The 16589-nt window shown below is 41.4% G+C and overlaps 1 pseudogene; it reads right to left on the bottom strand.

Annotated features, from left to right (window-relative positions):
* Nucleotides 1-4579: 4579 nt before the first annotated feature.
* On the bottom strand, nt 4580-4796 carry LOC146821844 (U4 spliceosomal RNA; annotated as a pseudogene).
* Nucleotides 4797-16589: the final 11793 nt, after the last annotated feature.

The raw sequence follows: 16589 nt of genomic DNA on the forward strand, positions 1-16589 counted from the left end.
TTACATTTTGAAAAGTAGCATATAATACAGAAAACATTTCTTTGTGTTTATTAATTACTTACATTTTGAAATACATTTCGAAGAACTAAAAGTATATAAATGTCACATTTGTAAATGGTATAACATTTCTCTATACTATTTTGGTATCATATGTACTATTTTTCAACACACCTTTAAGTCATATATATTTTTAACATTAATACATAAATGGTACATCTTTATTTCTGCATACATATATTACAACATACATATATTTATATAATAAATTGTATTTTTACGTTTTTATAATGCATTGCTGTATATATTAATTATTAGAATTAATTATAGATTTATACATTGCAGTACAAATTAATTTATACTTTACATATATATTTATTTTTGTTTAATACATTGTTTAAACGTTTAAAACAATGTCATACATTTTTCAACACTTTTAATATTTCTTTTTATAATTTTTTTTAATCTATTTTTATTTTCAGCTAGTTGCCATTTCTCTTACCACTATCTATATTTTGTATTCTTAGGGCCTATTTACAAGTTTGGTGGTGCAGGAGTTGAACCCCATGTAGGCGTCCTGCTCTCGCACCGCCAAACCCGGGGCCGCACCGCCTCACAAATTGGGAGTTTCATTGTGTCTGGCAGGCTGTTTTTGACGGTCCCACAACTGTGCCTCTGAAAATGGGCACCGCAATGGGAACTCCAAAAACTGTGCCTGCATGGCATGGACTGTAATGTCCATGCCTTGCAGGAACTGGGGTGCACGCACACAGGGGGGGTACATTTTGTGCCCCCTTGCATGCATTTGAAAGCATTTGTTCAGTACTACTATTCTTTTCAAGGTGAAAAAAACCTCCATGAAACCACTGGGGGTCTTTAAACTTGTAAAATGCATGGCGGTGGCGCAGCAGCAACACCAGCATATTACTTTGCCCCTGACTGCCGCACCACCGCCAGGGAATGGTGGTTCCCTGTCAGCTGTGGCGATGCGATTGCAGTCCAACTGCCAAAGTTGTAATTGGGTGGTCGGACGGCCGGTGCAGCGGTGGCTGGACCACCACCGTCACGCCACCACGAGTCTGTCACTCCTCGGACCGCTAGACTCGTAATTTGGCCCTTAGTGTTACTTTGAGGTGAATTTCATTTGTGTTGGTTGTGGTTCTCTCTTGGTGGTCAACAGGCAAGATAACGTCTTTTTTAAGCTTTTATTTAGTGTTTTTGGGTAGGTGTAGTTAGTGTGGTTTATGGTGTTAAATTTATTTTTAAAGTTGTTAACTGGTAGTTTGAGTTTTGTTGTTGTGTACCAGGGTAGATCTAACTATACTTTGTCAGTAGTAGTGTGTTATTGTTGATATAGTCAAGTTTAGTACAATGTATAGAGGTGTAATGCTGTGGTTGTATTGTTTTTGGGATGTATGAGGGTGGGCATAATGCATATATATAAATAGAAATGTTTCAAGTGCCATTTGGGGATCATCATTCTAGGGTACAAAAGTGCAAGTGTGTAAATATGTCATAATGACAATGCATATTAGGGTTATTTGTACTGTTAGCCTCTATTCAATAGTCTCCCATCAGTATAAAATCTATTAATCATATACTATGTAAGGGGAAAAGTGTCATGTGCAATCATTTCATATTTTAAGGACATATAGTATCATCAAACATCCTAGACTCAAAAACTATTACATTTGTTATTTCTAAAAAGTTCAGGCAAGGCTCAGTCCAGTGTTGGCATCTGTATTATGGCCCTGAGGAAGCTCTGTGCCTAATGTCACTATTAATCATGACTCTTCGCTTGGCAGCTCCTTCTCTCTATCTCCTCCTCGCGGGTGGGCCCAGACATGCTTGATTCTGTAGTATCTAAAAGTTGCAAGTGATCTTTCATGGTGTTGCTCGAAGTGACAAACCATGGGGTAGTTTTCATCACCATTCATGATCGCCTACATGCTGGAGGATCCTTATTTTGAACTTATTAATGGTGCTCCCCACAGATAGTCTGTCACATTCACATTTCAGTACATATACTATGTGATCTGTGTTACAGGCAATCTATCTTTAATTATGAGCAACTATTTACCATGCGCCGTTCCAAATGATTTTCAAGGCTGCAAGCGAGGTGGGCGAGCACATGGCAATTTAAGGCCAATGCCATATTTGGAGCCGTAGGCAACTTGTTTTTAGAAAAGGGGCTTTTGTCCTTTTAAGTTAGACGGCAGAAACGCTTTGGCACGCTTTGGCAGTGTTACGAGATTTAGCAGATTGGGGTATGCCAACTGGCATAATGTGCCCGGGTAGCCTCATTTTGACATTGACATTAAAAGTGAAAAAGGAATATGGCACGCACTGCAGCCATTTTAGTAGAGTGGGATCAGCTCAATGGTCGTTCATTTGTACGAATACGCAACATTGGGCTTTGTACACTGTTTCTGATGGTTAATAGCTGTTGCATGTGTGTTTTTACTTCAGAGCAGTTGACAGTTGTGATCAGTAAGGGCCTTTTAAATAGTTTCTTCTAATTGTTTATAGAATTGTTTCCCTCTCTGTCTCTGAAACAAAGGATTGGTTAGTGGCATTAAGCATGTGATTTACTGTTTTGGTATAGAAAGTAAATATAACAGAAGGGAATGTGGGGAAGGAAATGGATGTTTCCATAGAGAATAAAATTGGTAATATGCTGACATTTCTTTTTTGCCAACTTGTATAAGAAAATGGAAAAGAAGATAGAATGATTTTCAGCTGGAGAGGGTCCAGTTGTTAGGAAAGGAGGTAAGGTGAGCAGGAAATGTAATCATCTGGAAGTTGATCAGGCTAAAGAAAAGAAGAGTAAATCTGCAGCGGCAGACTTTGGGTTTTGTTACTGCACAAAACAAGAAAGTGTTGAGGACACACATGGGGACCAGAAAAAGGGTCCAGTGAAGGCTGACATTCTACTGTTCTATGTGGTAATTTCTCTATCAGTGCAGAAATAGAATTAAGTTGTTCATCTGGTTTTGATTTAGATGACCGATGACATTGGCACTGTACAGCAGATAGGACAGGTAGAAGGGGCTAAAGATGATGGAACTGGGTCTCTTACAGATCCTATTAGAGAGTTTATATTTGACCCAATGCTTCTAAAGCATCCACTTTCCCCTGAGTGGTCTTCAGCACCTAATGTGGCAGAATATGGCTCAGGAAGGAAATCCCTTTTTTAATTTCTTTGCTTTTTTGCTTTCAAAAAGCTAATAGCAAAGAGGAAAAAAGCACAGTTCATTTTACATGAAGCAAGACTGAACATAATAATGTTTAGGATAAAAGGGACATATCATACTAATTTATGCAATAGAAAATCTGGAGAGAAAAAAGGGAATTAAAGAAGCATATTATGGTTAAAAATCATAGATTTTTTCAAAGTTACAGTAATGAATTAATGCATAAATAAGTTAATATAATATCTACAGTTAATGTTACAACTCCTGCATCTCAAACTGCATAACAGAAACCCCTCTAACAGCATCTAGTTACTAAGTATCTCTGCCTGTTCAGTCCCGCACCAAATGCATTTACCATCAGATGCCCATCTCCATTTTGATATTTCTGTTGGGGTATAATATAAGTTTAAGATGTTGTGCCCTCAGATTGTATGAAATTAAAATCTTCTCCTCCATCCCAATAGATTCCTGTAGTATTTTGCCGTCCTGATTTAATCTTAAATTCCATTTACAATTCTGGATCTCCAAATCATCCGTCTGAGATTCTAAACCCCAATCATATAAAATACCATTTCCGTTTCTCCAACTGATTGCCACAATTAGGGTATTTTTGGACATGTTAGTGAAGTCATTTTTCTTAGAGAGTCTTGAATCTGTAAGAACTTTAAAAAATCTGTCCTTGACAATGAATATTTCTCTTCTAACTCAGAAAACAAGCTAATCTGGGCATCAGTATAAAGATCTCCTAGTGTGCTTATACACTTTCCATGACTATATCCCAAAAGATGGGGGGTAGCAATCACGAAGCAGATGTAGGTGTATAATAACAAATCCTCCCGGGCTGAAGACATTTTCTGACCTGCTTCCAATCTTTATAAGTTGTTACCAGAACCCTATATCGACTCTTTTTATAATAACTAGGGTCCATATTCTTCAACAAACAACCCTTTGCTTCTGTGCCCATTAGTATTTTGTATATAGACGGAGCTTCTGCAGCATCTATATTGTACTCACCTGTTAATAAAATGTGCATATTCTGTTGAAGGCAGGCCCTTTAATAAAATGTAAAATTAGGTATTGCCCATCCCCCCGATTTCTGGATAAGGTCATGAATTTCAATGCCCTTCAGGGTTTCTTCTGACTCCAAATAAAGCTAGCACACAGAGATTGTAATTTTTGTAGCTGGTTTTTAGTGAGCTCCAAAGGTAGAGCCCTAAAGAAATAAAGTACTTAAGGCAAAACGCTCATTTTTAAAACATTGCACCTTCCAACTAGTGATAGATGCAGACATTCTATCGAGTTTGCTTTTTATCTTAACCAGGAGAGGGAGCGATTTTGCTGCTGCCAATTGATCCAAACAAAGTCTGATTTTAATCCCTAGATAAACTACTTCCTCAGTGATCCTTAAATTATCAAAGTCGGTCAATCAGTAGGGAGAAATGCAGGGGGTCTGAACAAGCAGAAAACGCTGCACAGCCAACTACTCAGCCGCCATCGTGACTCCTTTTCAGTTGACATGATGGGGTATTGGGTAAAGTTTTCAATAAACAATATTCGTGCCTCGGATGGACCTCATTGGCTACAATACTGCCACTGCTCAAAGATCTCTAAAGAAGTGAGTAACGTTGATGGTGCACAGGTGGAAGGAGACAGTGGTCTTGGTGACACTTCTATTGAAGTAGCAGTTTTGGGACCCGATTCTAGAGGAGATGTTGGTATATTTCCAAATTCTGCTACCTGTGTTTCTGGAAGTTCTGTTAGGACCATTAGAAGAAATGCACGAGTTGGCAATACCAGATTATTTTAGACTGGTAGCTTTGAGAATTTCAGACGTATCTGGTAGGTGCGAGGACTTTCCCAGGAGGCTTCCATTATTATTAGAGTCCTGGGTTTTGGGCAGCAGGAAGATGTATAGATTGGCATGGCAGAAATTGATATGCTAGTGTGTGGAGAGGGATTTTGAGTCAGGATTGACTTACAGTGACTATTAATGTGCATAGATCTTCTATTGCTTCAGGCCATGCATTGGTAAATGGTGTTTCCATTGCACAAAATGTTTTGGTGAAGTATTTGAGTAAGAGTTTTTAAACCACCAGTTTCAAGGCACAATTCTGTTTGGGATGTTTCAAAAGTGCTTAACTATCTGGAAAGATTAGGGGAAAATGCTGGGGTTAGGCTTGGAAGTTTCTGCTGTGTTTACTTTCATTTATGAGTTTCAAACGTTAGATTATTGAATGGGACGCTCTTCTAACTCTGGGGCATTGACAAGCAGCCCCCGCTGCTGCCGTGAGGTGAACAGCTGGTAAACTTTAGCTTTGGCCGTGATAGGAACGGCCAGACGACCACAACCACAACTCCCAGAGGCCCCAGCCCACACGTGACAAGGACAACTCGCTGGGAGGTGCTATTAAAACACAGCGGCCCTCCCGCAGCGCGGTACGCTCTTCTAACTCTGGGGCATTGACAAGCAGCCTCCGCTGCTGCCGTGAGGTGAACGGCTGGTCAACTTCATCTTTGGCCGTGATGGGAATGGCCGGACAACCACAACCACAACTCCCAGAGACCCCAGCCCACAAGTGACAAGGACAACTCGCTGGGAGGTGCTATTAAAACACAGCGGCCCTCCCGCAGTGCAGGACGCTCATGGGCATTCCCGAGCAAAGCCCGGGCACAGCCCAGGCCAAGGGCAGGCCCATCTGCGCCCGTCAGCGACAGACTGAGACTGGACCGGGCCAGCTCTCTTTCCCTGAGAAGTCACCATGGGTAAGCAAAAAGACTTATGTTCCACAGATACCTCTCAATCTAAGGCAAATATACCACGCAACTGTGCCTCCATTATCTCCTACCTGACTACAGCTGTGAGAGCTATAACTAATGAGATTCAGGATGTGGAGGCTCAGCTGGGGTTGGGGTCTGATGGATCAGTTGTTGTTACTGACAATGCCCTATGTTTAGACTCCGTCCCCAGCCTAACAACAGATGTGGCAGTAAATAACATCACTGGAGACAATGACACTGCTTCTACGTTGTGCCCTAAAGGTCAATTGGAGGGCAAGGGGAGACCGGAACTGCCAAGAGATGTGGCTGTAGCCATCGGCAAAAAAAGGAGGAATTTCTTTTCAAAAACAGGCCCCATTATAAAGGAACCATCAACACGGAAGGGGGGCACTAATCACCCAACAACAGTGGAGCTACCATCCTTTAATCTGTCTAAAGTAAACGCGGACTCGGTTCTATCACATATTGACACGCTTATAGGTTCACTTAAGGAGGTCCTATTTAAGTATGTTAAATCTGGTTTAGATCATATGATGGATAGGTTAACTAGAATAGAGTCCATGCTTGATGATCCTAGTGTAGGAGGGAGTCAGGTTCATAATGTTAATGTTGTGGGTAATAGACAAGGCTGAGATCGGCATGAGCTCACAAATAGCTCAGAATAGGATCCCTGAAGGGGTAAGGCCACCGACCACGACATCTTCGTGGCCTATAAAAACAAATGAGGCATGTAATGGCTCAATGGGCGGTACCGATAATGTAGTTGTGAACACCTCCCAGCGGAAGACCAACACACCATTTTTGACAGGACCAAATCCAATACCTATAGGAGTACCTGTCAAACAAGGAAGGCTGAATTTGCTACCTGAGGCTACTCCTCTGGAAGTGGTTCTAGTAGGGGTGCCCCCCTTAAAAGTAACAGCACTGAGACAACTGAGGAACTTATTTGCAAAGCTATGTTCTGGTGTAACAGGTTTTCCGAGGGGGGTTCCAGAGCATCTACACACATTATAATGGCCAGGTGGGTAGGATGTGTAGGAAACTCTAAATCAGAAGATGGTGACTGCATAGTGATTAATTTTGACCGGATAGACGTGGCAGTCTGGCTCTTCCGGGAGAGCCCTAACCGGGGTTGGAGAGGGATCACAGCCTTACCCCTGGGTTTCTTTTATCCTCCGGTTATGGGTGACTGGGGTAGAGATAGTAAGGGGCCGCAAAGACACACGGCTAGAAAAGGGCCGTTTAGACCCACTGGTAAAACTGTGTATAATGCTGACCAGTCCCTTTGTGCAAATGCCATTGACCAAGCTCAAGGTTATTTACACACAACTACTGAAGCAAACAACTGAATTAAAGAGAGTAGGTTTGCAACTCTAAATAGATTTGTCCCATTGAGCCAGTTGGATAGCAATGACTGACTAGACCCTTGTTCTTCCACTGAAGGGCATAACGGAGATGGAGATAAGCACATGAACTGTCTTAGTAAATTAACACAGGAGGAAGAGAATAATCTGGGGCAGTTTTTTAAGATACTAAGCTGGAACATAGCAGGACTTAACAATAAGTCAGACGACGATAGGTGGAAAGTTTATTTAAGTGAGTTTGACATGATTGGGCTCCAGGAGACATGGGAAACTGAGAATAACTTCTGGATGGATGGCTATACCACCTATTCAGAGCCAGCCAAAGCATTGGTAGCTGGCCGGGCAAAGAGTGGTTTGTTGACCCTGATCTCCTTAAAAGTTGCAGGCAATCATTGTAAGCTGGACTCAGGTTCACCGAACTGTCTAGTAGTGCAGATTACTTTTACTAACGCACCCAAATTGCTTATTGTTAATTTTTATAATTCATTTGATAGAATTATTGCAAATGAACATTTGGTTAGTCTGAATCGTTTCCTTGAGTTGTATAATGGGAAACAAACTACCCCTTATTCGGTCATTGTTTTAGGTGATTTTAACGTACATCGTTATCAATCGAACTGTCATGTCTCTGACAGCCTAGGTCCCGATAATCATTTAGAGATTCATTTTGAACACTCATTGCAGGGTGGTTATTTAGAGGGCACCTTGGCGGATCATGGTCTATTCTATCCCAATACAACGCATGATAGTGATGACATTCCTACTTTTAAAGGCAGGGGAATGCATTCCACTATTTAATTTATTTTTATTAGTGTAGCTTTGTCCCATCGGGTGATAGGATACACCACCATGTGGTCTCAGTTTAGTGACCACAATCCTATACTTCTGACATTGGCGGGTGGTCTTAAGACAAATCGAAAATCTAATAGATGTGCTTGTATTTCCAACATAAGATCCAAAGACCAGGCCCGTAGACTTAAATGGTGTATGGTAGTGCCATGGGATTTTCAAGCGAACTTGTTGAACAATGTTGGAAGGGAGATGAACCTCTGCTCAGATGACAACTTAAGGGGCAAAGAGGTCCTGACAGCATTCACCAAAATCTGCACTCAGGTGGCCTCTGACCTTAAACGCCCTTTTAGGGAACCTCAAAATAAAGGGGAGAGGTGGTTTGATTATAACTGCTCAGTTGCCCATCGAAGGTTGCTAGCGGCTTTAAAATATAAACCACAAGATAAATGTGCCATAGCAGCTCTAAGGAAAATAAATAAACTGGCAATACATAAACGTAAAGAAGAGATTAAAGATGAGGCATGGAATGATTTATTGTCCACTGATGTTATTAAAAATAGTGCCAATTTTTGGGAAATAGTGAACAAACCCTTTTTTCAAGAATCCATGGGTAGTCCCCTTGAATGTAAGATACAGGAGCAGGATTGGTTCAATCATTTTAAATCTATATATGGTGATCAAGAGAATCACGGATCTGCAGGCACCGCATTTGAAGTTGAGGCATACACTATGATTTTTACAGAGCTAGCAGTAGTGGAGGCCATAACTCAAATGACAAGCAACAAAGCCCCTGGACCAGATGGCGTCCCAGCCGATCTTTTTAAATCTAATGTAACACTTTGGTCAAAATTATTGGCCCATGTTTTTAACATGACTTGCAAAATAGGTCTTCATAAATCATGGTCTGAGTCAGTTTTTTGTCCCGATTTTTAAAAAGGGTAATAGAGGGGACCCAAGCTGCTACAGACCAATTTCACTCATAGACTCTGCTGTAAAGGTGCTTGGAAGGGTAGTACTTAGTAAACTCACAGTTTTGTTAACTGAATCCAATACCCTATCAGATCTGCAATATGGATTTAGGAAAGGAAGGGGCACCACTGACCAGTGCCTTAATCTGCACCTATTAATCGGGAAGTACACCATCACCAAGAAGGGAACACTGTACTTGGCGTTTATGGATCTTTCCTCTGCCTTTGACCGAGTGAATAGATCCAAATTATGGGTCATACTCCTCAAACTAGGTGTGGATAGAAATATTGTCCATTTCCTTGCCGACTTGCATATGGATTTGACCGCTACAGTGAGGTATGACCAAAAGGGGAATTGTACCCAGGGAATATGCATCGGCAATGGTGGTAGGCAGGGATGTATTTTGGCCCCCTACTCTTTACCCTTTATATCAGTAACCTGGATCAAGTCTTAGGGGAAGCCAGTAAAGATATTCCGCGTGTGGGGGAGCGATTGATTCCAGCACTCCTATATGCGGATGATGCTGCCCTATTAGCGAGAACTGCGGTTGGTCTACAATGTCTTTTATCCTCCTTTGCTGTTTTTATTAAATCTTTGAATCTAAGTGTAAATTTCTCAAAATCACATACAATGATAATAGGTTCTAAGCCTAAAAGGGTCAAAACTCTCTACTGCGAGGGTAATGTGATTACTAGGTTTACCACTTTCCCCTACCTAGGTGTTTTATTTGATGATCGTGGTACGTGGATCCCGCAATTGAATGCTAAGAGAAATATATTGGCTAGATCCACATCTGCAGTTCTAGGCTTTGCACGTAGGTTAGGTGCAAAACCAATGCAAGCACTATTAAACGTATATAGAGCAAAATATACCTCCATTGCAATTTACGGTGCGGATATATGGGGATTTAGAGAAGCAAGGGAAATCCAAGTAGTTGAGAACAAATTTTTAAGAAACATGCTATCAGTGCCACAACCCACGCCAACATACATAATTCACCAAGAGACTGGGACAGGCTTTGTGGAGGATTTAATTGTAATGGCACCTCTCCTAAAATGGATAGCAACCTGGTTAAATCCTGGACTTGAATTGAATCGTGAAATCATGAGATATTGTTTAGTTCTAGATCGAGCTAGTAGTATTCCTTGGCTGTGTCATGTCAAAAGGTTGGCAGTGAAACTGGGACGGCCATAACTATTTAATTCCCTAGATAAATTGGTAAAGGGTGATATGCAGTGGGTGAAGAAATCTTATTTATATATGGCTTCCATGGAAAGAGAAGAAAGGGAGTTGGCAAAATCAATGGTACGTGCCCATCAATTGCTAAAAACGTCGTGTGCAATCAAACCTTATTTGATTGTGGTAACCAACTCTAACCACTGCTTTCTTCTGGTAAGTTTTAGGCTGAACCAGTTACATTTTCTCCTTGCCGATCCTCCGGGCTGGAGAAGGGTGGAGGACCTGGGAGTTTGTTCATGTGAAAATTTCTCCACCCAGGGCACACTGCACTTTGTTTTATATTGCGAGCATTTTTTGCACAGTCGGAAACGTTTTATCCTCCCAATCTTAAAGGACAAAGGATTTTTACAAGCAAAACCAGCACTTATATATTTACAGATGCTGTCCAATGTCTGGGAGATTTTTAGTATAGCGAGTTTCCTTACTGCAGCAGTTAGAATAAGTAGGAAAAAAGTGAGAGTGATTTCTGTGACCTAGTTTACATTAATAAACTTTTAACAAATCAGGGTTTTCAATGTCGTATTTTAAATTGTTTGACTTTGTCTAACCTATGTTTATAACCAGTGTAAATATGTTGCTGCTAACAAAATCTTATAATACTCTTTGTATAGAATGCTTTTATGGTTTTAATTAACCGAATAAAGTACTTTTTGACTGACTGACTGACTGAATGTTAATAGTAGAATTTTAATCCATAAGGAGTATGTTTTTATTTGAATAAAAGGACAAAAACGACACAGAAACAATTTTGTATCCATATGTTGACGAGCATCAGAAGTTGTGTGTGGTTCATTGTTTAAATTAATATCAAAGGGGAACTTATAGTGTGGCTTAACAGAACATCAATTGCTAATATAGCCTTATAGCCCGCCGCAGCGGGCTATACCGGCTATTAAAGGCCCACTCCAGCGTTAAAGGCCCAAGATGAAGGTGAGGGACTTTAACAAGGGAGCCGGACTTTATTAGCTGGTATAGCCCAGCTACAAAGGGCTATAAGGCGATTAGAACATTCTGCCACTAGAGGGCAGAATGTTCTAACAAATTAAACAAAGGCCTCTCGGAGTTCGAGGGGTTTTAAATCCCCTCGGGCTCCGAAAGGCATTTGTGAAAACAACATTTGAATGCTGCTTTGCGGTTCTTTACCGGCCTGTAGAAGCACAGAGCACTCCATTGTCTTCAATGGAATGCTCCACATTCCATTGTTCTAATACCCTTTAAACACACAAATAAGGCTGTCTCAGCACTTACTCTTGCACAGTGGGTAAAGGAGGTGATGAAGGATGCAGGTGCAGATATAAGTATGTTTGGTGCACACTCTGTTAGGGGTGCTTCAGCATCAAAAGCAAATGTTTGGGGGGTGCATTGCTGGACATTTTAAGGTGAGTGGATTGGTTGAATGATGCAATTTTCAGGGGGTTCTATTTTAAACCAGTTGTGAGTGCAGTTACTTGCTTATTGGAGAGGCTTTATACTTGCAATAATTTTAGCTTCAGGTCTTGCCATTATGTAGATTTTCCCCAGCTTTGAAGGTCACGAAATCTGGATTTTATTAAAGACACAGAGGATAATATATTATCCCTCCCTTTTTCCCAACCCAGTATTTATGGCTGTTGTTTTTTTCCTATAGCTTGTGTTTATCAATAAGAAGAAGATTGGATAATCTGGGCATAAAATGATCGGAATTCAGGAAAATATTGTTTGGACTTTTGTCTTGTTAATATTTCGAAATGCTTTGATTTTTTTTATTATTTATAATATTTGGCAGTATGCTAAAAAAAGAAGGATGATGGCTGGGGAATTCTGGATTTTTTTTTTAAGTTCTGGATTTTTTAAAGGGGCTGCAGTGAGTAGTGCCAATAAACGACTGCAATAGTATTAGCCTCCTCATCTTTAATATAACCCAGATTTTCTGACCATCAAAGCTGGGGAAAATCTACATTTTCTGGCCTTCAAATGTCTGGGAATGTCTGATAACTCTTGCAGTTCCATCCATATCGGCTTGCCTTGCAGGAGCTGCACTTAATTAAACCCCTGGTGTTATTTGACATCCAATTCTTCTCTACTGTTCCATGGTCAAAGTAGCTCAATGTCAGTATGTCTCTCAATGATTTAGCTTTTTTGGAGATTATCTGTGGGCCTATACATACAATGTCCCTCAAGTGCTCATCTTTGTTTAACACATGCCAGTTCTTTTGCAGTATCTTTTTGATGCTGGATTGAGCCATATTATGTTCCTTGATATACTTTTTATTTGAGTTATTGCTTTGTGAATATAATAATTCTTCTCTTGATTTCTCACTAACTCTGTACATCACATGTACCAAAATAATCCTGGGGTAACCCTTTTTAGTGAACCTCCTAAACATATTGCACATCTCTTTGTCAACCTGTTTTTCCGTCAAGCATATCCTTCTAGCCCTCAACACCTGGCAGCATGGGATGCTCCATTTAAGGGCTCCTGGGTGGCCACTTTTAGCGTGTAACAGTGAATTGGTTGCAGTCGGCTTCCTGTGCATTTTTGTTGTTATTTGATTGTTGATCACATCTAATTCTACATCCAGGATGTCAAATTGGGACCTAATATATAGGTGCTTGTGAATTGTAGATTGAGTTCATTGGAGTCAAGTTTTTCTATAAAGGAACACAGTTCCATCTCATTGCCTTCCCACAAGAAAAGTAGATAGATCAATATATATATATATTTATACGTTGCTTTTACTGCTATTTAAACGTTTTATATGTGTGTGCTTTAATCCTTGAGATGATTTGTGTACTCTATTTGGTTTTCCTATGGGTATTTTTTATTTAGTATTAAAATACATTATTTTTATCAGACTTACTTTGTATTGTTTTTTGTTAAAAAGATTACTTAAATATGTATTACATTTGTTTCTGTTATAGTGGTATTTGTTTTTGTTATATTTTACTTGTGAATATATTGATGGGCAGGTGGTTTAACATAGTGTTTAGCTATTATTTTTAGGTGGTCTATTCCTTTGTTAGTTCCAAAGAGGCTAAGTTTGATTGCTGGCATTTCATAAATTTCCTTGGTTTATTTAGTTATTTTAGGTTTGATTTGGTTTACTGACTGCTCTATCCTTAGTTTTTTGTAGCTTTTTGTTTTGTTCTTTTTGGAGAGCTTCTATGACTTTGTAGAGCGTTGGTTGGGTTGATGTTGCATGATGAAAGTATTATGTGGTATGGCCGGGTGCCTTACCATGTAATACTAGCACAATACAGAAAGATGGACCCTCTCAGTACACCTTCTCTTAGTCCTGGTAGAGTGGCAAAGAGCAGACAGGCTACCTAGACGAACATGTGCATTTTACATCACTAACATGGAAGATAAGTAATTGACACAACTCGAAAGAAATCAGACACCAATTTATAAAAATAGCTCAGGTTTTTATATATTTTTAGACACTAAACAAAATCAATACATACAGTTTAACCGAAGTTATCAATTTTAAAGCATTAAATAAATCAGTACTTTGCAATGTGAAAACATTAACGTTGTTGTCAATGGCAAAAACACATATATGCAATCGGTTACTTAGAGAGTGAGTTCAATGGACCAGCTCACGACAGCTAGCACATTTTTACCTGGCTCAGGGAAGCGGGGTGCACAGGCGCACTTTATCCGTCAAACTGCACTGTCAATGAGGCTCGGCGTATTGGAGAGGTTACCTTAGCAAAAAGGTTCTTGCGGGGTGAGTTGAACAAAACCCCATGGAACTCAAGCAAGGAGCTGGGCCCGGACCAGGAGTCTCCAGACAGATCTGTTCTACCTAGGTCAGGGGACTTACATGCGAAGGTGCTCTTGGCTATCCATGGTGCTGAACTGGATCCGTTGCCAGAGGAGCTGGCAGGCATGCCAAGAGAGGGTGAAAACAGAGGCAAGATCTTTACAATTGAGCCACAGGGGTGGTTGGTCATCCATGAAGGTGATTCTCTTCTTTTGAAGTGTTAGTTCAAGCAGGTTGTAGTCCGACTGACTACCAACAAGCCTTGGTACCTACAAGCACACCCACCGATTGAGGAAATCTTTGTCCAGAGGGCCAGGGAAATGCTGTGGAAAGCTGAGCCTTGCTGAAAATTGGAACTACAGTTCCCAGATGCCACCTGCCCAAGGACTTTGAGCCGTCACAACAGACGGCTCAGGGAACAGGAATTCAAGGTTGTGTACTTCGCGGTTTGTGCCCTCTGACTACAGGGGACTAATACCTCTAGTCTTAGGGAGTTCTTGTGAAGTCTGTGGTTGCAGAGAGGTTCTCCTTCCTTTTGGAACTAGTCTCTGGGTGATTGGTAGTCCAGCGGGTGCAAGAGTATATCACAGGTGCAGTATTTTGCGCCTTTTGTTCAGTCCTGCTCTTGTGCAGACACGGGTCTCTTCTTGTTTCAAGTCGAATTTAAGGGTATCTAGTGGGGCCCCTTAAATCCTGGATTTAAGGCATGCTAGTGGGTGTGAGGACAAATATTAAATGCGCATCTAGTCCTGCACCTAATCCGACCCATTAGTGACCATGTCCTGTGGGTGTATGCCGCTAAAACTATTCAGAACCTGATTTCTAGCCTAAATGCAAGAGGGCCAAATCCATCCTCGACATTACACCTCAGCTGCAACACCCTAGAAGTGTGGTCAGCCTTGTGGAGGTTGACACCTCCTGCATAGCTAATTTCCCACCTGCCTGCAAAAAACAGTACCTGGGACAGGAGGGGGACAAGTTCCTTTGTCCAGTGGCGCCAGAGATGCCTTTAAGGCTCACCGCTCCACCGGTCTTAATCACTAGCCATTCTGTGTGGGAGGAGGTGTCATCTCTTGCTCACACAGGTCTTTGTCTCTGGCCTCTGAGTGGCACACACTCCCCAGCATGAGGTCAGACTTTTGTCTTGGTGGCAAACCTTCAAAATGCCTGCTAAGGCACGGGACGAACACTGGGTTAACTTGGTGGACACTGTCTAAAGTGCCACCTAGGTACAATCTGGTTAAACCTCGCCACCACCATTGTGTATGTGTTAAAAAACTTGGTGTTTGACACCAAACACAAAAGAAATCGGCCAGGCCAACATGGAGCTGGACATATAGATGATGCCCATATGCCAGCCCATGTTATCTGATGGACCGCTGGTCACTTGCAGTAGAATTACATCTAGAATGCTAGCACAGGGCAATATATGCTTGCATGTATACTTCCACACATATAATATAATGCACCCTGCCTCCTAGGCCATCGGAGGCCTACCTAAGCGGTAGTTGACATATATTAAAAGAAGTGAGGTGACCCTATCACACTTGGTGTGTGCAGGGGCGAACTCGAGCAGGTAAGCTGCTCATGCAGGGCTGACAATGCAGACCTGAAGACATCTGTTTTTCTCGGGTCACTCAGGGTGGCACAATAAGTACTGCCATCCTGGTACCCCTTTCACACCCCTACCCTGGGTAACTACTGGCACCCTATACTAGGGCCTTACATGGGGTGTAAAAGTACTTGCCAATTGGGTATAGCAATTTCACATTTACAGTTGAAGGGTAAGATCACTGGGGCTGGGACTGGTTAGCAGGACCCAGCACACTTTCAGATCAATTACCAGAGCATCTAGCAGTTCAAACAAGTCAGAAGGGGGGGGGCATCTGCAAGCAGGTCAGTTTACCTACATTTGAGTTCTTCCTAGTGTGGCTGGGAAGGCACCATGCCATCCTGCCACTGCATTATTAGTGGCAGTGGAATACTCACAAATTGTCTTGCCCTCCTGTTTTCTGCGTTTCATTTGCACCCTCAAGTGTTATACATAAACCCAGCAGGCCTGTCAAGTGGGATTTGAAACTGTTGGAAAGGATGCTCACAGCCCCCACCCTGCACTTTTTAGTGAGTGTAAGAAATGGGGTTGCTGGTTGTGGGGAGTAAATCCCTTCTCCAGCAACAACAATTCTTCTCAAGGTGATGTCACTAGCAAACCGTAAATTATCCTGTGATCAGTCCTTGGCTAGCTTGGCACAGAGCAGACAGGCGTAACTCAGAGGCAATGTGTAAAGTATTTGTGCAACACTTCAAACAGGAGTACAGAGGGAGCACACCACAAAGGGATCCCACACCAGTTTAGAAAAATAGAGTAAAGTTTAATAAATGAGACAAGAACAAAATGACAAACTCCAATCAGTAGAAACTGAGCTATGCAGGTTGAAGGATTTCAGTAAAAATAGTGCTAAAAAATACAAAGCCCCAACTGTGGATATCTGGTCACTCCGGACCTGGAC

The sequence above is a fragment of the Triturus cristatus genome, chromosome 6, assembly GCF_964204655.1.
Source record: "Triturus cristatus chromosome 6, aTriCri1.1, whole genome shotgun sequence".
Classification (NCBI taxonomy): domain Eukaryota; kingdom Metazoa; phylum Chordata; class Amphibia; order Caudata; family Salamandridae; genus Triturus; species Triturus cristatus.